We start from the raw sequence: 24,484 nt of genomic DNA, 5'->3' as shown, positions 1-24,484 counted from the left end.
TGGAGGAAGACAGAAGATGCTGTCAGATCCCCTGGAACTGGAGTTGGGTTTTCTTCAAGAGCAGCCAATGTTCTTAACCACTGAGCCACCTCTCCAGCCCTCTGAAGTTGATTCATTTTATGTACATCTATAGAACACTCAGTAACTTTTTAATTGAATTCTTAATCATCTTTGTACCCCCTTCCCCACTGATACCTTCCCATAGCCCCTACTGGAATTCATACATTCCGTCATTTGTCTTAAGGCTTATTGTGTCAAGTTAGTGTCAGTAGAAAGTTAAGTTTGGTGATGAAAACAGTGGGGAATATACCTGGAAGAGGGCAGAATATTGACTTCTCAGAATTTTCTGGAAACATTTATGGGAAAATGCAGGAGCAATGGCTTGTACCTGACATGTGATGCAGGCATTGAGAAGACAGCATTTCTTACTAACCAACTTCACTCAGTTTAAGGGTAGCAGGAAAAGACATACTATAAAGAACAAATGCTAAGGGATAAATAATGTTGTGTGTGTGTGTGTGTGTGTGTGCATGTATGTGTAGGTCAGAGGGCAATCTTTGGGTGTCAGTCCTCAGTTGTTGCCTATTATTTTATAGACACAGGGCCCCTCACTTGTCTGGACCTTACCAAATAGTCCAGGCTGACCAACTAGTGAGTCACAGGATCCACTTGTCTCTATTTCTCTAGCACTGAGATTATAAGCACATGCCCCATACCTAGCTTTTTTCCTCAGTAAGATCTGGGCATTAAACTGAGTTCTTCACATTTACACAGCAAGTTCTTTAATGACCAAGCTATCCAGGCCAAGTGCATTTTTAATTGATTGACAAGGACTGATGTCAAGACTGGCTGAGGCTGCAATATGGTGGTGGGCTGGGGGTCAACTCAGGCATCCCTCCAGGTGCTTTTTCTTCTGCTTCCACTGTCTTAACTCAGGTCCAAATGTGTGTAGCAGCTGTGAGGAAGCACTTGATTTACAAGGTAGAGGCAGTATTTGGACCCTTCTGGTGATCCTACAGGAAAACATCAATATTTAGGAAAGGAAAAGTCAACCAAAGAAAAGAATGACCAGCAGCAGGCTCTCAGGCTTGAGCAGGAGGCCAGTAGTGGAGATCTTTCCTGGAGTAGAGTTTCTCTTCAACCATGCCCACCCACTACCACCAATAATTTAGTTTCAAAAGACCAGAGCGAAAGGAAATCTAAAAGTGGTGTGTGGGGGTTTGTGGAGACATTCTAAAACAGTTATGTACGTATACAGTGTAGAAATCCTACCGAGATATTGATTGAAATGATTGAAATGCAAGATTCCTTCAGAATTTGTAATTAAACCTTTGTGGCTATTCTCTGGAGATATGCATGTAGGATAGTTGATATTGAAAGAATCTTTAAGGAAGACAGAAAGCAAAGGGTTTGGCAAGAAGTTCCTGTTTTGTGCATTTTTAAGTGATAAGAGCATTCTTTGGAGGAAATTCAGCTTAGGGATTACATGGGATTTACATTGAATCTTCCCACCTACCACATAGTGCCTGGTACAGAGCAAATATTTGTTAAATGCATTTTAAATAACTATGCCCCCAAGACAGGTGTTAAATAGATGTTGAACTTGTATTCCTTTTACATTCACTGGGAACCTGAGATGGGAGAGGTTAGCTGGCTTGTTAGAAACTGCTGGAAAATCAATTATGTTACTGGGAACTAAATGTTCAACTTACTCCTGGTCATTCCTGCACTGGGTCACTTTCAGGGCGACTTTTCCACTATTTGTAGTACCTAGGGTTCACAAACTTTTAAGGTCTATGAGAAAGTTTATTTTTTTCTAAAACAGAGGAAAAAGCTATATCCACATAGTCATAAAGGAGAACTTTAACTTAAAATGGGGAAGATGATCCCTGAAAGCCACAGTGCAGCCCTGAGCACCCTGACCTCCTACCACACAAGGAATGAAACAGCCTGGGGGTCCCTCTTCAGGACAATGGATGCCGCCACAAATGACCTTTCAAACTTCCCTAAACTGTTCCTCATTTAAAGGTCACATTTATGGATATCTAATTTGCATACAGGAAAGCTCTGTTTATTGCACAATTCTATGGCTCGTAACAAACTCATGCAGTACGAACCTATCACTATAATGAAGACATTTCTACTCTCCAAATGCTCTCTTAAATTACTTTATAGTACCCCAGCCCCAACACCGACTCCTAGCCCCTAGAAACCACTGACGTATTTGCAACCTGTAGTCTATCATGTCAGAATGGCATAGGAATGAAATCTTGTGCTATAGAGCCTATGAATTTGGTTTCTTTCAATCAGCAGAACACGTATGAGACTCATCTGTGTTGTAGTATATTATCTATCAATAGCACATTGACTTTGTGCTGATATATACTCCAGGTAGAGATGTGTCACAGTTTAAAAAAATCTATTCACTAATGTAAACACATTGGACTATTTTCCTTTGATAATACAGAAAAATGCTATAACCGTTCACAGATAGGTTTTCTTCTGAACATGAATTATCACTGACTTGGGCACATGACACTTAGTCTACATATTCATTTTAATTCCAGTCTGTGCACATTGTGTTATACGGAGAAGGGGTGCAGGTAGTTGTGGATGGTGACCTTAAGTTAGAATCCGGCTCCTGGATTATTTTGGAGTTTGATCTAATTGCAAAATCCTTAAAGTAGAGAAAATTTCCCAATTCTGCAAAGAAGTATGAAAAACAGAATTCTAGTTATATTTAACCTCACTAACACCAAATAGGAGAGTATATTTGGGAATGGCTTGGCCTTAGGAATTTTGAAATTCAGCAGTTCTTTCAGCCAACAGGCATTTACCATTCCCAGGAAGAAGTAGGCCTGATTACAACATTGGAAGTAAAAGTCAGTGACACCAACAGAGTGAAAGAAATTGGTGCCGACATTAAACGTTTACAATTTATGTAACAATTATAATGCCATATCTTAGATTCAGGTCAAATTAAAGAAGTACAGAGTCCCCAGTTTATGATGGCTCAGCTCATTTTTTTATTTTATAATTGTGTGAAAGCAATACTAATGTAGTAGAAATTACGCTTTAAATTTTAATTGTGTGTGTTTTGTGATATCATCTAGCTATGTGGCCCAGGCTCGTGATCCTTTTGCCTCCGCCTCCCAAGGGCTGGGATTCCAGGTGGATTTTGACATTTTCCTTGTGTAAGTATATGCAGTAGGATACTTTCTAGAGATGCTGGGCAGTGGCAGGAACCACTGTCCCAGCCAGCTGCACTGCAGTGCCTGTGTGGCTAAGCTATGATGCTCTGTAGTTTAGGCAGGGCAGTATTTTCAACTTATAATGGGTTTATCAGAAGTAGTCCAATCATGGTTTGAAGAGCATTGGTATTGCCTAAATAGGAATCCCAATGGCTCCATTTTACAGTTGGGGAAACAGTCAGAAATGTCAGGTGGAAGCACAACTGATCAACTGGTAGAAAAAAAAGTATTCATGTCTCTTTGGCCACCAAAAGATCTACAAGCCACCAGACACCTCCTTTTCTTTCTTACTTCCATTAGCAGTAGAAGCGTTGGGTATGAGTAATTTATACAGTTTAACTAAGAAAGTTCAGGCTTTGCTGCTTTGCTGCCTTGCTGCTGAGTAAATGAGCCTATGTGAACAGAGCATGCCCTGCCTTCTCGCCTTACCTGCTTCAAAATACAGACAGGGGTCACTTTGGGAATCCAGCCTCCCTGCTGCAGCCACATGCATGTGCTCAGCTATTGGGGCCCCTGTGACTCAATGCCAACATCATGGGAAAGCTGCTTAGCCTGAGACAAAATTTTCTGGCTTCATTTTAGGTCTGGAAAATGCAAAGTTTAAAATGATCGTAGGTCCTTTCCAACTCAGAAATGCTAGGATTCTGATGGCATAGTTGTTTGAGATTTAATGCACAAAAGAGGCAGACATGGAAAAAAATTACCCTTCTCTATTTTTGCCTTATTTTCTAGTGGCTAAAGCTGGTCCCTGAAATATAAAAGCTCTTTGTCTCCTGACCCTTTAACAAATTGCTTTCACTCACTTTCTTTTCAAACTTCTCTCCTTTTTAATGTCTTTTGTTTTCTTTGATTCATGGTCAGCTATATTTTCTGATAAACTTTCTAAAGGTCTGAGTCACCCTTTCTTGTAAATTGTTGGTGAGAGCATGGAAAGAAAGAAAAAGAAAGTACACTTTCCACACAAATCACCATGAACTTCGTTTGTCCTGTTTTGACCAAGCTAATGAAAGGGCGAAAGAGCTCTTATTACTTGTAGGAAAATGGAGACAGCAAAGCCCAGAAGTTTCTCTTTGGTCAGCTCGCCATTGTGTTTCCCACTTGCTGTCCTCTCAAGGGCTGGACACCCAACCCTCCCACAGGGGTTGTCGGGGTATAGACAGTGGAGCTGGAAACCCTAGTCCTGTTCCTTGGGGCTTTCCTCACTGCCTTCCCACAGCCTGCTTGCTGCAGCCTAGGAGGGCGTGTCTGCAGGCAGAATAAGGGAAGACTGAGAACAGGTGCCCTGCAATGTGTTTTCTCCAGTCCTCCTCCTCCCTCCTCCTAGCTACCATGGCCAGCCAAGCTGAGAAACCAGAGACTGGGCCAGCCACACAGAGCAGAGAGACTCCCAGCATCCCTAGCTGCAGGGGCACTGCACCCTGCTCCAGGCAGCTGCAGTCTCATGGCTCAGGGTGACTGCTGGAAGCATGGATGGCAGGGCTTCTTGATTCTTACCCTGCTGCTTTTCTTCTGGTTTTTCTTTTCCTCCATCTCCTTCTGCCCTCTCTTTCTACCCTTCCTCACCCACTCTTACTTACTGGCCTTTCCCTCCACTGCTTTCCCCTTCCTTTTCTTCCTCCACTCTGCCACACTTTCACCCCTCCCCCCACATTCTCCCTATCTCTCCTGCCTCTCTCCACTTGTCTTTCTCTCTCTCTCTTTTACCCTCGTTCTCTCTTACCATGTCCTCATGTTTAAAGAGTTGCTTAGCATCTACCCAGTCAGTGGCCGACACTCCAGATTTGCAGGACATCTGTGAAAGACAACTGCATTTTGCATGTCCTGAGTCAGCTCAGTGTTGCCTTGGCTTTTCTCTTTAGGTCTTGGTCTCTCTCTTTTTGCCTTTCATACCCTAAGAGCTTCATTTTAAGTATGAAAGTTAGTCTGAAGTGTGGTATTATGAGACCATTAGGTAAATTCAGACTAATTTTCTTAGAAATTTAGGAAAAGAAAGTTGCCCAGTAACCTCTGTTTCATACCATATGCGTTTTCTATATTGTAGAAGTGAGATGAGCATTCTCTTCATTCAGGTCCTTGAAAACTCAAGCCCCAAAGAATCCATCTGCATGAACCATTTGCCATGACCACGGTGACTCTCCTTTCTAAGTGGAGCCTCAGTGCCAGCTCCACATTCTATGTTACTAGTGAAGTTCAACAAGGCAAATGCCTCTTACTCTACAGCGGGAGAGGGGACAGCTGTAAACATGTCCTGATGTTCTCACAGGGCTTCTGGGCTGTGGGATGAAAGAGTGTTTTCTGCTGCTCCCTCTCAATACCCCTGGGACTAGACAGACAGCCCCATGTCATTGACAATGGCATGGAAGGTTTTGCCCTCACAACCACACAGAAGAAGTCTCCCCCAGACACCTCACTACCTCTTCCTGTACCCAGGCCAGCCTCCTGAACAGGTTGTTTTGTGTTTGGTTCAGAGGTCACAAGACTGTTGAGGGGCTTCTGAGGCAGTGTGCATTTATGTGAGAGGTATTTGAGCAATCAATAGCACTTCATGAGAAGAAACCAGTCCTTTTTTGGTTGGTTATGTCATGGTACACATTGACATTTAATTGAACTTAATAATCTCAGAAAACAGAGTGGAGCTTTCCCTGCAGGTGGTATATTCTTTTCACTGTTGATAAAAAAACAGTCTAAAACAGTTCTGGAGTCAGGAGGGTCAACATCTTCCCTTTCTGAAAATGCAAAGAATTAGGGAGCTGCAGTCTTTATTATGAATACAAATGGAGATTATAGATATAATTTTAACCTTGGAACTAGAGAGCCATCTGTCTAAAACATGTGTCCAAATGAAATTTTATGAAATCTTAACTCGAACATTCTAGTACTTATTCCAAATCACTGAAAAAGTAAATATTACTCATGATGGATTGTAGCTTCCAAATCAGATAAACTGCCTGGCGTCCTTGGTAGTTTCCACGGTGTGTGTTGTGGAAAGAGACTAACTTTGGAGTCAGAGGGGAAAGTTTGAATTCGAGTTCTCAGGCTGCTTCACTGCTCACCGCTACTCAGAGAAACTTATAATACTTGGTGATTAAAGAAGACAATGGGAAAAGGCCTTGCAAGGCACAGTGCCTGTGACGCTGAGGGAGAGGAAAACATTTATCCTCTTGCTGCTGTGGCTCTTCTCCAGCACCACTTCAGCACTCCCCCATCTTCTCAGTGCTCACCCAAGTGTGTTATGTTCTGTGAGTTTCTCTCCCACAGACTTAAGTCCAGTCATTTTGGGACAAGTGACTGAAATGGTCACTGCTCTGTCAACAAGGCACACATTTTGTCTAGCCTTGGAGGTTGAGTAATGCAGAGAGAAAGTGGCATAAAGAGGAAAGAGACAAAAAGGTGAGAAAGAAGACAAAAAAGAAAGGGCCCCGAGAAAAGGGACAGGCAGAGAAAGCAGAAGAGTGACCCTTGGAGAGAGAAAGGGAGGACTTCAGCTTTCCTTCACATGCTGAGAAGACAAAAGAGAAATAACGCGTTTTCTCTTTCAAACCAACAGGAGTGTCCCCAGCACAGTCTGAAGGGTCTGGCTGCCCAGCCTGTGAACATTAGAGATCGGTGACACTGGGGTAAATACTACTGTCCATTACCAGATGCCTTCATCTCACTGCATTGCAGAAGTAAGCTAAGTGAGAGGCCAGGCCAAGGGCACTGGCAGATCTGCAGTGTAGGGGAAGTTGTCTGCTGTGTTGATTTTTACTCTAATCATTCTGATGGAGAAGCCACTCATAGAACATGGGAACTTAAAATATTATTTTAAAAAATGATTCATTATTATTATGTCCATTACCAGATGCCTTCATCTCACTGCATTGCAGAAGTAAGCTAAGTGAGAGGCCAGGCCAAGGGCACTGGCAGATCTGCAGTGTAGGGGAAGTTGTCTGCTGTGTTGATTTTTACTCTAATCATTCTGATGGAGAAGCCACTCATAGAACATGGGAACTTAAAATATTATTTTAAAAAATGATTCATTATTATTATTGTGGGCTGTGTGTGTGTGTGTGAGTGTGTGTGTGTGTGTGTGTGTGTGTATATGCATGGTGCTGATGAGGTAGGAAATGGAGATAGGCTGAAGATGGAAGAGAGCATGTGGTACAGCAGGATGATGTTCTCCCTGGGATGATTTCCCTCTTACTTATTTGGATGAATACGGACAAACATTGCTGCAAAGAAGTAATGAGAACATTGGTACTATCTAATGAATGGTTTAAGAGAAAATGTGTTAGGCATCCCATTGACTTGTGGTCTATTATTCCTTCTGCCCTGTCACTGGATTGCTTTGACTACCTTGTGTGTGTGTGTGTGTGTGTGTGTGTGTGTGTGTGTGTGTAGATGCATATATGGAGGTCAGGGGACAACTTTGTGGAGCTGGTGAGCTATGGGAGCAGGGTATCCTGCACTAGTAACCTCTCTCAGATGCCCTTAAGGCCCCTTCTTGTGCTACCCATGTCTCCAAACCATGAATGAAGAAAAGAAGATTAAGAAAAAAAGAGGAGAAGGAGGTTGAGTTGGGGCATGCTTCTAGACCTTTGTTAACCTATATGCTATCCACTCTGTGGTCTAATTGAGGGCTGCAGGCAGGTACATGGAAGAGAGGCAGTGCCCACTTAAGCCATGAACATTCCCGCCTCTTCCACCCACATGGGCGGATTTGCCTCCCCAGTGGAGCAGGGGAGGCACATGGGAAATAGAGGACAAAGGGACTCAGCCTTTTATAAGCAGGCCACTTGGAGAATGACATGCTCCTGTGAACATTTAGCCAAACATTTGCCATTAACTCAGTCTAAGAGAACAAAGTGCCTCAGCTTCCTGAGCTTGAGGAAATCCTCCGGGGCCGACTGTGGGAATCCTCGGAGTGTGGCTGTCCTTCACCATCATCCTCATCACCGTAGCCCCTTTAGTGCACAAGCATTTGGCATGAGAGCCTACAGAATGTCCCCAGCACATTTTCTAGAGCATTTGTTGTGGAGCCAGAAGGTAGTGGTGTGCCTTGGTAGCCTTGGGAACTGAGTCACTCTCTCTAAACCTCAGCTTTTCATCTGTTAGGTGGAGTCCAGTTATGAATTTGGCTCAGAAAGTTTCTAAAAGATGTATATGAGATAATATAGAGGGCTTAGTGCGGTGCCTGGCACAGTGCTATCATCATTTAGTCATACCAGAGAAAAGGCTTGTTTTCATTTCTTTAATATTTCAGAATGAGCTTCAGTGAACACACTGGGCCATAAACATGTACTTTGTGTAATATTTTTTCTTGGTACAAGTCAATCTGCTATTGATTTGGAAGGTGATTTGCAAGCAGAGATCAGCAGAATACAGCACAATAAAAACTTATTTGATGGGTTAGAGAGATGACTCAGCAGTTAAGAGCACTGGCCATTCTTGCAGAAGACCCGAGCTTAAATTCCAGTACCTACAAGGTAGTTAACAACAGTCTGTAACTCCAGTTCCAGGGAGTCTGACACCCTCTTCTGTCCTCCTCAGGCACTGCATGACATGGGTGCACTTACATACATGCAGACAATATACTCGTACACATAAAATAAAAATAAATAAATAAAAAATTTAAAAAATGTATTCAAGAACTAGAAGAAAATACTGAGCTAGCCTTGTGAACAAAAGTGCCCTGAAGAAAACATGCATCTTCAAACTGAACCTTCTGCAAGGCTGATAACTGATTCACACTCAGTGATTGTGGTGAGTTTGGAATGCTGTAGGGCCAGACCCTAACTGCCATTTATCTTGGGTCATCTTTAGCCCTTAAATAGCCATTCCTTGCCCACTTCTGTTTCTGATTTAATATCCTGTGACTAACAGATAAAAAGCTTTTGGAATATATTAACTTAGTAGACCACCATCCTCCACCAACCCATGGCCTAAGAAGCCTGTCAGATAGCATCTAAGGCCTATAGAATTCTCTCTGCTTTGCTAAAATTCGCCTCTCTGATGTTGCCACCAATGTGCTAGAAGATTGTCTTGATTTATGGCTTTCTTTGTTCTGTTACTATAAAACTGCATTGAAACTGTTACCATGTTGGAACATGGAATTTGGGGTGACTTAAATCTGTGTTCTCAGTCCATGGTTGCTCATATTTGGCTCAAGAATAAACTGTCTCTTATCCCCTTTGAGGTGAGAGCTGTGCTTGTAGCTAAAACTACCACCTTAGGGCAAGTGTTCAGCAACCTATGTCATGCACATTTGCTTTGCAACTGCCTGTGCAGAAGAACCATGCCCTATACAGATATATCCTGAGCAGGAGCTATAGTTCAGTCCTCTTATGGAAAGTCCCTTCTTACCCGGCAAAGGGATCCTTCCCAAGATGCTCAGGGGATGTTCGAACAGTGGAAAGCAGTGAGCCCTATACATCCTACATTTTCTCTACTCTTATCTGCCTATGATACAGTTTATCCTGAAAATTAGACACAGTTAGAGGTTAACAACAGTAATAAACAAAACAATCGTAGTAATATATTGTAATAAAAGTTGTGTGAATGTGTTTCTTTCTCTCTCTAACAGGGTTACTTGTGACACTGCTGCTGTCATCCTGATAGCCAAGATAGCTACACAGTGACAAATTGCAGGTAGTGTGTATTCAGGACAACCAGATGGCCTGTTGAGAGTCATGGTGACACAGGAGACCTTTACTAGGAAGACAACATCTCCCTTTCTTCTTCTGGCTTGGGTGTTAAAGGACCAGAGCCCATGACTTCTCCAGTCACCCTCTAAGCATGAAAAAGGGGAAGCCAAGCCAAGAAAGATGGTTCCTGCTGGGGTCATTGCAGCCACCTTTTTCCGCGAACTTTCCTTTCATGAAACAATACCCTTTTCATGTGCTAATCCAGTTTGAGTTGAGGTTTACATCACTTTGTCACCAAGATATCAATACCTACCTACCCCCTGTTCCTGCAGGTTGTGGTGCAGAATGAGTTAGTCCAGGAGCCATCCCGGAGCAAGGCTGCTGTGTGTCTTGTAATGTCTATCAGCAGCAATAGCAACAGCATTTGTGCCAGGAATGTCAGAGAAGACCTCTGAAAGGCATAGCTGGATCTGAAGGCGTGGAAGGCACAGAAACATGGATAGGGAAAAGGGATGGGTGGTTCTGGTGGGGCAATGGCAGGCATGTGTAATGCACACCTGACTCACACCAAAGACAGAATGAGGAGAACAGCCAGCCAGGCTGAGGCAGGATGTCTGCAGATCTTGGGTGCAGCTAAAGAGCTCAGACTTTGACTATAGATACAGAGATGTGTGGCTGCCTTGTGTGACCTGACAGGTCAGCACTAATGTGACAGATCCCTGGAAGTGGATGATGACTTGGCAGGGAGGCCCTGTCCCAGGTCACTGCAGTGATGCAGATTCAATACAGCCTAGACCTAACCGTAGTGAGCATGCAGGGTGGAGGCAGGGCAGCGCAGGGGCAGATGCAGTGTTCACAGCACCATGCACTTAGCTCTCTGCTCAGGACCTCTTTTCCTCAGGTGTCAAGTGCTAACTTTTAAGTATCCCTGTTAGAAGAAGAATGGAGTTTGTGCAGCAGCATTGGCTTTGTTTGGCTTGCTGAGGGAGATTACCAAAGTTCTGTTTCTGCTCTCAACACACCCTCTGACTCATCCTGTGTGCTGTAGACGTATGCTGCTTCTCAGAGCACCATAATAAAATAAATGTCTTTTTCTTCTGCAAATATCTCATTTTAAATAGAGTATTCAATTTGTATCAATTCATACTTTTTATTTATTTATTTTTTCCTCCTGAGACAGTTTCACTCTATAGCCCAGGCTGGCCTGGATCTTCCTTGAACTCAAGCAGTCCTCCATCTCAGTCTAAACTTGAACTCACAGCCATCCTCCACCTCAGTCTCCCAAGTGCTAGGATTATAGGTGCAAGCCATTGTGCCTAATTACATGTACTTTCTGTGGCATTGAAAAGAAGCCCTGGTAGATCGTTGCTTTGGAAAAGCAAAGAGGAATGAAATAACTATTTGTGAATTTGGAATACAGATTTTTCTGACATGTCAAAGGTAAGAACAGCATAAAAAGCTGTTTTCTGAGTGAGGATCACTGTGGGTAAGCCCTGTTTGAGGTCCGGAAGACCTGAAATTTAGCTGGGCTCCTTCATTCACCATCTAACAGACACCTGTGAACACTGTTGGGCTCTTTTCTTGACACTGCTGTCATTTCATCTGGAAGATGAAATCATTGTTGGAGACCATTTCCTGTAATAGAATTTTCAATATTTGTCTCCAGAGCCAATATTGGGAGCGTTTTCAAGTGGATAAGGGCACATAAAAACTTTATTCCACAGATAATGCCAAGTGCCAAAGGCTCAAAGCTTATTTGAGTCACCTACTTGGTTTTGTGGGTCTGTGGCAAAGTTGGGGCTTATCAGGTGCCCCTGTTCTCAAGAAACTCCCCATTCTACTCCTAAAAGACCTGAGAAAAGTAAGCCTGTTGTGGTGAGAGTCCCCACGTGTTCATCATGTGTCTGAGCACTTGGGCTGTGGCTGATGGCAATGTTTTGGAAAGTACAGGACATTTAGGAGGTGGGGCCTCATGGGAGAAAGCGGGTTTCTGCAGGGAGGGTGGGTCTTCAGGGTTATGGCTGGGCCCCACTTCTGCTGGATCTATTGGTGGATCTCTCTGTCTTCATTTCTCTGTCTCTGTTTCTTGGTTCCCTAAGACGAGAGCTGTTCCAGCTTCACACTCCCCACTGCCATGAATTGCCCCATGTTTTCTTGGCTCGAGGAACTACATACTATCAAATCCCCTGCTGAAACATATCTTTCCTCTTTTAAAATGCTTCCCTGTCAGGGATTTTGTCACAGGAGAAAAGTAACCAACACAGAGTCCCATTGTACATTTCTGTAAACACTGTTGGCACAGAGTCTAAGAAGGCTTTCTAGTGTGTCATACTCAGGCTGGGGGACTTTAAAGAAAAGCTACTTTGGGCTGGCTCAGTGGTTAAGAACATTGGCTGCTCTTGCTGAAGACCCAGGTTCAGTTCCTAGTAGATAACAACCATCTGTAACTCCAGTTCCAGGGGATCTGGTGCCCTCTTCTGACCTCCCAGGGTCTTGCATGACGCAGGAGCACTTATGTACCAGTAGACAATAAACTCACACACATAAAATAAAAATAATAAAATATTTTTTAAAAAAGAAAAGATGCTTATTTTTTAAAACTAAAGTACACATATAATTAATTTATTTTGAGGGTTAAATGATGTATTAAGTAACATATGCTTGATCCTGACCTGGCATCTAGTTAGACCTTAGTAAATGTGTAATTGTTGAATTACTGTTGAAACTGCCAATTTTACACATTAATTTTCTTTAGTCTTTGTTCCTTAATCATTGAACTGAATGTAAATATCTACAGCTCCTATAACCCCCATTCAAACTAAATAATGAATAGTTTATGTGAGCTATATAACACAGTGCAGTTGGCACATAGTGTTTACCTGTATTTGTTTGCAGAGGGGCATACCATCAAGTAAGAAGCTATTTCAGTGGAAAGGATGTATTTACATAGCAAGCAGTGGGCAGCAAAGTCACGGAGAGACAGGAGTGCTGGATGGTTGAATTGTTCAGTAGCTGTGTTACTAACTCCCACCAACCAAATGGGCAGGAGACAATTAAAATTTGTGCTAAGAAGAATGAGGGACTTCTATGGGTCATGCAATGTCAGGATAATAAAAGAAAAGTAGAAACTGCTAGTAGCCAACCTGTAACTACCGAATTCATGAATCCCTGAAAGCCAAGGCTCTCAAACCTCTAGCAGGTCCAGGACAGCTTTGAGGAAAGCACAGTTTTCTCTCAAAATGAAAAGAACTGTTGATTTTAAACACCAACAAGTCCCTGATGTAATCTTGCTCTGTTGCCCATTAAAACATAAAAAACACCTGAAAGCTTAGCCTGCTACTGTCAGTACTGCCAGAATGACTGGAGCCTGTGTTCCTGGGGCCTAGCTCGGTAATAGCAAACCCTTCAGTCCGAAATGAGGCTGGGGAGCTTGTTCTCATGTCCCTGCTCTTTGGCCTTCCAAACTGGAAAACCAGAATCTTTGGCAGCTTTGACATGAAGAAAAGCAAGTGAACCAGGTGAGGTGGCACATACCTAAAGTTCCAGGACTTGGGAAGGGGCACAGAGGCAGGTGGATCATGGATAGCTTAAGGCTAGCCTAGTCTACATAGAGAGTTTCAGCTGGAGTTAGGACAAGGCCAGGTAGCCTGAGGTCCACCAGAGATATACAGAGTCAGTTTGTGCAAAGTGTGGGAAATTGAGCAGGCACATGAACATCACTCAACCAACCAAGAGATATGATCAGGCCTGAGTTAATTTTATATCTGACCACTGGTGCAGACTTGACCCAAATAGATCTCTCCCATGTCAGAATCCATGAGCATGAAAAGGAGGCCCACAAAACCATGCTGCCGTGTGTGAAAAGAGCAAGTTTCTGACAAGCCTGTCAACTAGTGTGGCATTGAAAGTGGTCTGTAATCAACTAGAGAAATCTGTAGAAAACTACCTGATGGGATTCCCTATGAGGGATGTGTGGAAAGGTGCTATGGGGTGGGCTAAGAGGAAAAGCCAGTGACAAGAAAGACAAAAGGCTGGTGTTCTGATCAGATGATGCTCTGACTTCTGTAGACACACAGAAGAGTTCAGTTGAGTTCATTAACATGTCTGATGTCACCAACTCACCATTCTTTGGGATTGAGATGTTAAAATCCTCTTAGCAGTTTGGAAATACACAATGTGTTTTGCTAACTGTGCATACCATGCAGTGCAAAAGTCACTAGACCTTCCACCAGCTGAACCCAAGGTCACTAGACCTTCCTCCACCAGTTGAACTGCAGCTTGTATCCACTGCCGAAAGTGGCTCTATCCCTATGCTGCTGCTAACCATCTTTCTGCCCTGTTTCTGTGAGATTGAATTTTGTAGAACTGACGTGTGTGAGATGAAACCGAAGTGCCTGACTTATTCCACTGAGCAGAACGTCCTCCGGTTCCATCTATATTGCTACAATCGACAGAATCTCCTTTTTAAAAGTTGGATAACTTTAAATTGTTCATACAAATCATATTTTTCTTCACTCATTCATCCACTGATGGATATTTAGGATGCTCCCATGTACCACTCTGTGACCCTTAATACCCATACTTACTAAATGTCAATTAAATTAAATTTGGAAATGTTACAAATGGTTGTCATTTATTGGGCTTTTTTGGTCTGTAAAATGTCTCTCCCAAATTTAGGGACCATATTAGAATTTATTATAAAGTGAAAAATTTAAACCAACAACACTTAAAAAGGATGAAACTTACTATTTTTTCATCATTAAAAACCTTTCCATAATTCTAAAGTTCTGTGCGTAAATTTTGTGACGTACTGTGGTCATCTTTCATTTGGGCTTTGGTTCCCCTCCTTTCTCATTCCCCATGACCTTCTCTTGCATCCCTCTAATTTCTATTTCACTTTGGCAGCCAGAGATTCTTTTTATTTCTTTAAAAATATTCTATTTATTATTTTTATGTGCCCACATATATGTAAGTGCACCCATGTCATGCAATACCTGTGGAGGTCAGAAGAAGATGTCGAATCCCTTGGAACTGGAGTTATGGATGGCTGTTAGCTGCCATGTGGGTCCTGGAAATTGAACCCAGGTCCTCTGCAAGAGCATTCAGTGCTCTTAACCACTGAACTATCTCTCTAGCCCCTAGAGATTCTTTTAAAAATATACACACACATGATCTAACAAGTTTTTGGCTTCAACTTTTTTTCAGATTCCTGATAAATGTGGAATTAAGATTTTGTATCATTCAGTTATTGTTGCATAACAAAATATCTTCTCACTGACTGGCATAAACAGTCTCACATGTTTGCAAGGCATTCACGTAGCTCTTCTTCACATTGACAATCTGACTGTTTCGACAGGAGGCATGATCTCTCATTCTGTTTGACCCATTGGCCACTGGGGCATTCTCATTTTCAAAGAGATTTCCTAAATCTGAGTGCAGCCCTCAAGGCTCATTTCAGACTTCTGCTGTGTGTCTGGTCTATTAACATTTACCAGCTAAAAACAAAGGGTCCCGTAACCAAATCTAACGTGGGGGCAGGGAAGCATAATATATCTCATAGCAGGAACCCTCAGGGATGAATGTTTACTATAGAATAATCCAAAGCAGCACATTCTCCAACCTTAAGTCACCGTGGTCTGGGCCTGGCTTCCTCTCATCCTACACTGGCACCCCTTGAGTTCTAACCCCAGGAAGTCTCCTCCAGCCTTCCACATACTCTCCTGCTTCCATACTCAGGATTCTTGAGGGCATGAGCCTTCTTGGGATACACTTTTTCTCTCCATCTCTTCCACCAATGGGTTCTCCTAGTACCCTTACTTTCCTTCATAGCATTTGTCCTAGTTTTTAAAAATTACAATCAACTTGATTAACAGCTATATAACTTATGAAGGGAAAGATCAAGCCTGGATAACCTACCATGGTAATTACAGCTCCAGGCAGAGTGGCACTCATATAGGAGATAAGATTTGTTGGGTGCGTGAATAAATAAATAAGCAAATAACTACTTATGGGAGCACAAATTGGTCAGCACCCCAGAAAACAACAGTTCAGTGTATCAGGGCCTTCAAGTTTGCAGAATGCAAAATTGTACTCTTGGAAGTCTATCACGAGTAAACAATGGGAATCGGGCAGAGAGATTCCTATGAAGTTGTTCATGAAAATATTTTAGAAAATATTGTTTTTTGAGCTTTAAAATATAATCATTCCCACTATGAGACAATTACAACAATAGAAACTATTTTAAGTAAAACTATCTGTATTGCTGGGCACAGTGGTGCACACCTGTAATCCCAGTATTCAGGAGGCCAGGCAGAGTGAGAGTTTGATGCCAGCCTGGGCTACATAGTGTGTCCTTATCTGAAACAGCACCCCAAACTATTTCATAGTCCTATATTCCAGATTACACTGTGGCTAACTTATTGATCTAATTTTCTCCAAGTAGTGTTAATATTGTTAATAACACATTATTTTTCAAAAATGGGATTGTAGAACCATTTCATTTATTCCACCTTAATTATGATGGGAATTAACATTATTTTGTTCTCAAATGTTATCCTAAATATGACTCCACTACGTACAGTGTGCTATGCCATCTTTCCTTTATGCGGTATGATTCCACACTCTTGGCCAAAGACAGCCAACATAATAGATTGGATTGAGTGTTCCTGACCAATGAGAGTTTGTACTTGCTACTAAGAGTGTTTGAGCCAATGGAAGCTCTCCAGATCTCGCAACTGTTTTACAATACATGTTATTCTCTTTCTGCTATTTAGTTTAGAACTTGGGCAGAAAGTTTAACTGTCTATTGACTAGTAAAGGGTTTGGAAGTGAAAGTGCCACACTGGGGACAAAGATACGGAAGAGGACCAACCTGAGAACTCTGGTGACAATATCATGAATGTTCAAGGAGCTTCATGGAGATGGCAGAGGAAGCAGGATCCAGCCGAACTGGCACATTAGTGACGCTGAAGTGTGTTGTCAGGGAGGGCATCATGAACTGCACCCCAGGTGGGAGAAAGAACCTGCGATTACTTACAGTGCAGTTGAATCCATGCCATTGTTTTGTGGAACATAAAGAGCAAGGGCAAGCGATTATATCACAGAAGGTAAGAAGTGTGGCTCCCTGAAGGCAGGGCTATACTGACTCCTGTGATCAGCGGACTCAGCTAGAGCTCCCATTTACAGAAGCTAATCTGTTTCCAACTAAATGGAAGGAGTGACTAGAGTACATATTATTTGCATTATCATTTAAACATTTTAACTTTATAATGTATGAATATGTTCTGGAGAACTTTCCATGTCAACACACACACACACACACACACACACACACACACACACACAGACACTCCATCTCAGTCATTCTAAAGATTCCATAGTGCTTCTTTGTACTTACTGACCATAATTTATGGAAACCACTATTAATGGGCACCTTGATTATTTCCAGTTTTCTGTATTACAAACAATACTGCAGTTGCCATATTAACTTTTTTTTTTTTTACTTTTAAAGATATAGTATTGATTTATCTTTTACTTAGCTCAAGCCACTTTATTTTCTCACTAACACTGGGGAGTCATCAAAAGATTTTAAACTTAGTGAACAGAATAATTTGTGTTGCTTAATTTTGAATCCTTTGATGTTCAACAATGCGGTTTTTACATTTGTAGGACACTTGTATTTTACATTGCTGAGCTCCTGGCTCATGCCATTTGTACATTTTTAGAATGAATGTAACACTGAATAGAAAGGGCTTATGTTTTACTAAATTTTGCTAAATTTTTAAATTTGTTATTTAGCTATTATTATAGCTATATTATTAGCTATTCATTATAGCTAATATATAACAGTAGTTTTGCTTTTTAGAATGAATACAAAGAAGCCTGGATGAAACTCACAAAATTATCAATGTGACTTTGGGAGATGAAATTATAGATAATTTTAAGCTTCTTTATAGTTTTAATAGTTTTCAAAAATCTGACAAAGCATATTTATTCACGTGAAAACAAAGGGCAAGAGTGCTGTGATTTTGAAGTTGTGGACAGTGTAGGCTGTACCTATACTGTTCTTTTCATCAGGCTTCCTATGCTTGGGGAACTGTCTGCAGGGCGAGGGGTCTGAGGTCCACTCACTGCTAAGAACAAAGCAAAGACAGCTCCTTTGGTTTGGGTCTTGATGCTAAAGGAGATTCATGTACCTTCTGAGGACTTTATTTTTACCTAAGACTACATAGTTCTGTGCCTAAATAAACTATGGCTTGCTTGGCATTTATAAATAAAATCGGACTGTTTCTAGAGCTACCATGCTTTCTCATTTCTCCCAACTTTTTCAATCCAAGGCACAGTGCCTCAGTCCTCACCCCAGGTCTTCCCAACACCTTCTAGTTGTTTCTTGTGCCCTCTTGACTTGCTCAGCTAGTCTGACTTCCTAATTGGCTGATCTCTTTGACCAACTTGCCATCACTTACAAGCTGTAGACCTTTCTCTCCAGTCCCTTCTAGAGTTCCCAGGGGTTTCCAAGTAAAGCTGCTGGCAAAAGACTTGACTGAGGTAAAAGGTTCATGTGAGACTGTGGAGTGTGGAGAGTAGAAGCCGGCAAGTGGCCATCAGCGTGTGTCCTCACGAATCCCTCCTCGCCATGGACAGCCGTTTGTTGAGTTGAGGTCAGAGCTTCTTCCTTCCTCAACCACACCGAGCCTCCTCTCGCTTGTCCTCAGTCCTCCGTCCTCAGCAGATAGGGGAGACCCCAGGACCTGTCAGCAGAGCAAATGTGCATCTTTTTCCAAGGAAAGTCAAAACTTTTTCATCTACAGAAATTTTAGCTCAGTTCTGCTCAAACTACTACCTATGCCTCAGATTATGCATAAGCAGAAGGTAAGGGAAAGTGTTAACCCACTACAGAGGAAAACACTCTCCTAAGAGTTCTGCAGTTACCCCCTTAAGGTAAGGAACAGAAACAGCAACCGGTCCTTAGAACAGCAGGGGGTCCTTCTTCTCTTCTTTGCTGTGTTCTTCTCCAGTTCCCTGGAAAGCTGCCCTCATGAAATGCTTGTAACTGAAATGCTCAGCTGTAACTGTGGGCAGAGAGATGCCAGGATCCCACAGTCTAGGAGAAGAGACTTTGAGCATCATTTCTGTTTTTTTTTTTTTTTAAACAAGATCATTCTATATCCTTAGCTGACCTTGAACACTCACTATGTAGACCAGGCTGGACTTGATTTCACAAAGATCCACCCGACTCTGCCTCCCTAGTGCTGGGATTAAAGACATGAACCACTATGCCCTCACCTAGCTTGAGATGATGTCATTTTAATCAATGTTTTATTTTTTAATTATTACTTCTATTAGTGTGAGTTCAAGGTTTAGTTTGTGATAGGTATACTACAGTACTACAGTGAGTAGTGGTAAATCTATCTATCTATCTATCTATCTATCTATTTATCATCTATCTAATTTTTTTTGGTCTTTTTGAGTCAGGGTCTCCCTGTAGCCCCAGCTGGTCTGGAACTCACTATGTAGACCAGGCTGGCCTTGAAGTCACAGAGATCCACTTGCCTCTGCCTCCCGAGTACACGATTAAAGGTATGCGGCCACCATGCCCAGTTCAAAACATTTTTATCTTATAATAATTAGAGCTATGTATGTATATGATGGCTTCATTTGTTCAGACGAAATACTCCATTCACCCAGTGATGTGCAAGTCAAAAGGCTAGACAGACAGGAATCTTTTATAAAGTTTAACAAGTTTGAGAACCAATAAAATTGTACCAGGGCGGCTTTCCAGGAGTATTCCCTGCTTTCAGACGTCCTGAAAGACTCTGAAGAAGTCATTTAAATGATACCTCTGAACAACTCAAGAAAAAAAAAAGGCCACAAGGCTTCTTCTGTGACTTTCACACCACAGGTGTGGTTAAGTGATTCAGAGAGGCTTGAACCAGCACTTAGAGCTACATACTCACTCAACAAGTTGTCACCTGGCCTTTCCTTCGATAGGAAATTCAAGTGACAGGAAATTTGTGGTCATGCATTACAGTATTCTGAAAAATATCTATAGCAAATGCTCAACTCAGTCTCTGTTATACAAGTTAGCATGCGTATGTTAGCATATGTCTCTCTAGACAGAAATATATACTAACTAACAACACAGTTTTCTGTTCTGGTATCTGGCTTTTTATGACATCTTTCTCTTCCTTTCCTGGTCTCCTGGCCTGAACCTTCTCCACTCTTTGTTTAATCAGCAGAGCAGATAATCTGAAGCTGGGAGATGTAAACTCCAGAGGAATGAAAAAATGAGAGGGTCACAAACGGAGTGTTGCTAGCATAGAGTCCGCTTTCCCTTGCTTTGCACTGGGGGCAGCTCTCTTAATATGGAGACTGGCCACCAGTGTTCTACAGAGGACACAGGAACAATGAACCCCTTGGGGCAGCTAATAGCTTTGATGGCACAGGGGAATCAGGACATGAGTGTCCAGATGTCACAATACTGGAGCACCTCAGCTAGGGTCGGCAGAAACACTTGACAGTTTGGCTACATTTTCCATCAACAGTTCAAATCAAATCTAGTGACCTTGTGAGATATTTATTTTGTGAAAGTACCCTTGAATTTCTTTGATTTTAATCTATTATTTGTATTTTATATGATTGCTATTGCTTCTATTCATGATAAGAACAAAATACAAAATGATTTCTGCTTTTCACAATACCATGAGATAAATATTATTTTCTAACTGAAGATCACCCAGGAAGAACACAGAGCCAGGCCCTGTGTGCCCCACTATCCCCCTAGGGATTCATGCCAAGTTATAGAAAGCACCATGCTCAGCTCCTCACCAGGACAAGGCTATGGTGTTAGCTCTTCATGACTCCAGGAAGATAAAAGAGGCTGAGTATCAGATTTCCTGTTACTTTCAAAAATAAAATATTTGCATTTCTTATTTCATTTTGAAGGGAAATAGAGTGATCTTTAAGGGATTCAAAGAAAGGGGCAGTTATAAGAATCTGTAGACATAAGGAAAATTGACACTTCCTAGAAATATGCTTGCCCCCAAAGACAAGGGCATGTAAATATCCAGTATGCTCCTGTTACATTTTTGAGATGACACTGTAGATGTAAATAGTCAAAACTGCTGACAGCCCTGACCCAAACTTACTTGGTTATAAGAGGAAAGTCTGCAAGAATGCATTTACACATGTGTATGTATCACATAGGTATATTCTGTTGTTGGCCTCATTATGTATAGATTCCATAGTTTGACTTTCTTACTTGTTGGCATTTGCAGCCCTGGGATCCATTATTACAGCACTTACAGAGTCATTCGCAGACACATGCAGAGCAGTAAAAACTGTCGCCATGCACACTCACATTTCCAGTCTGTAGTGGAATGAGGTGGTGTCCCACCTCCTGTCTCTACTCCCACTCTATAAACCATTGTCCTTTTCCTGTTAAACTTTTGTACTTCTTGTTGGCAGTTTCACTGTTTAAAATGGGCCCCAAGAGTAATACTGAAGGACTATCCAGTGCTCAGAAGTACAAGGTACATCTCTCAGAGAAAATATGTTAGATATACTTTGTTCAGTTAGTTAGTGCTGGAGGCTGTGTTTACCGATAACAGATCAATAACAGATATTAACAAATTTTCTTCAAATAAGATACTTTATGCTTACATCAATTAGTTGAGAAAGTATTATAAGAGGAGGCACAGGGTCTGTCCGTTGTTTCCTCAGTGGTTTATGACTTTCTAACGGAATTACTGATTAGTGAAGTGATGGCTTTATAGAACACAGCTATCATGAGGATCAAGAGCCACTTATATGTTTATATGTATGAATACATATGTTGTGCATGCCTATATTTGTGCGTGTTTTATCCTAATCCACTGGACTTGAGAAATTAAATCTATAGTATTTATTAACAAATAATACTTTACCATCCAAGTATCAGCCAATAAAGTACACTTATCTTAATTAGGGATGAAAGGTCTTCTAATTGATTTTTTGTTTAACCAGACATCCTTTTGATCAGTAATAATTTTGTTGTACCAACATGAGAATGTTACTTGACTACTGTTGGGAAGAGTGGGCGTATGCAGGCTCTAATCATTTGTAAATGTTACTGCAAAACTTGGCATATCATCACTACATTCCAAGCAACACTTTCATTCCAGACATCTATCCAAGAGTTTGTTATCTAGTTAATAAATGGACTTTTGAACATAATATTTGGTCCAAATCTCCCTGGTCATATATCTTTAAACAACTTAGCAATACTCTTAAACACCAACTCATCATGAGTCAGACCCTCCACAGACTAACACCAACTTTCTGGCAAGCTCAAACGGAGTCCTCTAAGTCTCCCTGCTCCCATGCCAGGGTGGAACAGGATCTTGTCAGTTTTGCTTATCTTGCCTGTCAGGAGATTTCCTGTATCTTTAGTTTGCACTGTTTGTCTGGATCCATAGTTTCTATATACCTGGAATCTGGGAGTGATATCAACTAAACAGATATTTAAAAAACAAACAAAACAAACATGCAGGACTGAGGCAATCCTTCTGTTGGTAACATGCTCACTGTGCAAGCATGAAGATCTAAGATTGGATTCCGGCACCTATGAAAAAGCTGGATATGGCGGCAGATACCTGTAATTGAAGACTAGGGGAGTAGAGATGGGAGGGTCCCTGGGGACCTTATTAGCTAGCTGGTCTAGCCAAATAATGGAGTTCTGGGTTCAGTGAGAGATCCTGTCTCAAAAAATAAGGAAGAGAGTGATTGAAGAATATATTCAATGTTGACCTCTGGCCTCCACACACATACACATACATCCACACATAATGTACACATTCAATATGTATATACACATAATAAGACATCCATAATTTAAAACAGTGAGTTTCAGTTGAATTAAGGGAAGTTGTCACATTCTTCTTAGTCATCTTCACAGTTAAGCTATCTTATAAGAAGCAGCATGTGTGGTTGAAGGAACCCCAGACAGGGTCAGGGGATTATTCTCATCCATGAAACCAATTAGCTCTGTCCAATAGGAAAATGACCCAAATGGGCCTGAATTTTCGTATTTATGAAGGTTGATGTTGGACATATTACTCTTTGGAGTCTGTCTTAGTTTCTAGCTGGACAGCTGGAGATGATCTTGAGGCCTTCCAAGTCACCTTGATGCTAGAAAGACTTCATGTGCTTGAGACTGAAAAACGCTTATGGGACCAGACACACTTTAGACCAGACCTTTTAGAGTCCTGTTTGGTCTTAGGTTCTGAGAAGCATGTTGATTTTTCCACATTGTCCTCAGAAGTCAGAGAAAGCTTCAAGGAATCTTGTGGCACCTTTCTTCCATTGTAACCACACAGTAACCAAAACATGGCCCCTGACTTTTAGCCAAGTCAAGGTCTGTGGGTGTCCTGGGTTTGACAATAGTTTATTGCTCAAAGTAGGTTAACAATTCCTATTAAATTATTTTCCTTAAAAATGTGTTCCTTATCTTAGACCAGGAGTCAGCAAAAAACTAATTTATATTTTATCAATGACATAAGGAATGTGGTGATTTGAACTGACTGGCATTCTCTTTTAGATTTATTTTAGAATTGTTTTAGAAGACTGTAATAACTGCTTTCAGGGAAGTTACTCCTAACCCATCAGCCCCACATGTTTTTCCTGGAAGCTGCGGTCTAGTTTATTTGCTTTCAATAATCAGTTGGCAAATGAAGTCGGAAAGTATTTATTAAGCAGCTTAATTCTGGGAAGCGTCTTCTGCCCTGGATGCTTATTCTATTTAAAAAAAATTAATAAACTCTATAACACTTTTTGCAAGAGTTAGGTCTGGGGTATGGGGGAGACTTTCTCAAATGAATAATCTACATAATAATTATATACTTCCTTTGGGCACTGGGGTGATGACTAGGTGGATAAAGCACTTGTTCAAGCATGAGGACCTAAGTTCAAATTCCCAGAACCCATGTAAAAGCTAGGCATAGTGGCACAGGTCTGTAATTCCAGTACTCTGACAGCGAGACAGAAGGTGGGGACAGAAGAAAGAAGATTACAGGCCAATTAGCCTAGTATATAAAGCAGCAAACAACAAAAGTGAGACCCCTATTTCAAAACATGGTGGAAGGCAGGGACAGACCCCAGAGCTTATCCTCTGACCTTGTGGCTTGCCTGCACCCATGCAGTCACATATGCATACACACATACATATGCACACATACACATGCACACATACACATGCACACAGAAAGAAACAGGAAGAGGAATGGTGTAGCTCCTTTCATTAGATTTCATGCTGTCTCACAAATGAATATTTAATGTCTGTTTTTGTTTACTTAGAAATTTACAACTTGGCTTTCATTCTCATTTTGGGACTCTCTCACCTCTGTATTCTAAGAATCTACAACTACTACGTGAATATTTTAGTGAACCTTTATAATCTAGATGATTTTTGTTAATACAAATTAATCGCTGTGTTTGTCATGTGTTCTATATGTTTAGATTTTAACTTATACCTTATTAAAATAAGAAATTTCTATAAATATATGGCTTTAATAAATGTTTCCTATGGTACTTGAAACACAGATTACAATTTTGCAGTAGAAATTCTTTTACTCT

This window comes from Nannospalax galili, unplaced genomic scaffold (assembly GCF_000622305.1).
Source record: "Nannospalax galili isolate Female #2095 unplaced genomic scaffold, S.galili_v1.0 scaffold158, whole genome shotgun sequence".
NCBI classification, from domain to species: Eukaryota; Metazoa; Chordata; class Mammalia; order Rodentia; family Spalacidae; genus Nannospalax; species Nannospalax galili.
This window is presented reverse-complemented; position numbering follows the sequence as displayed.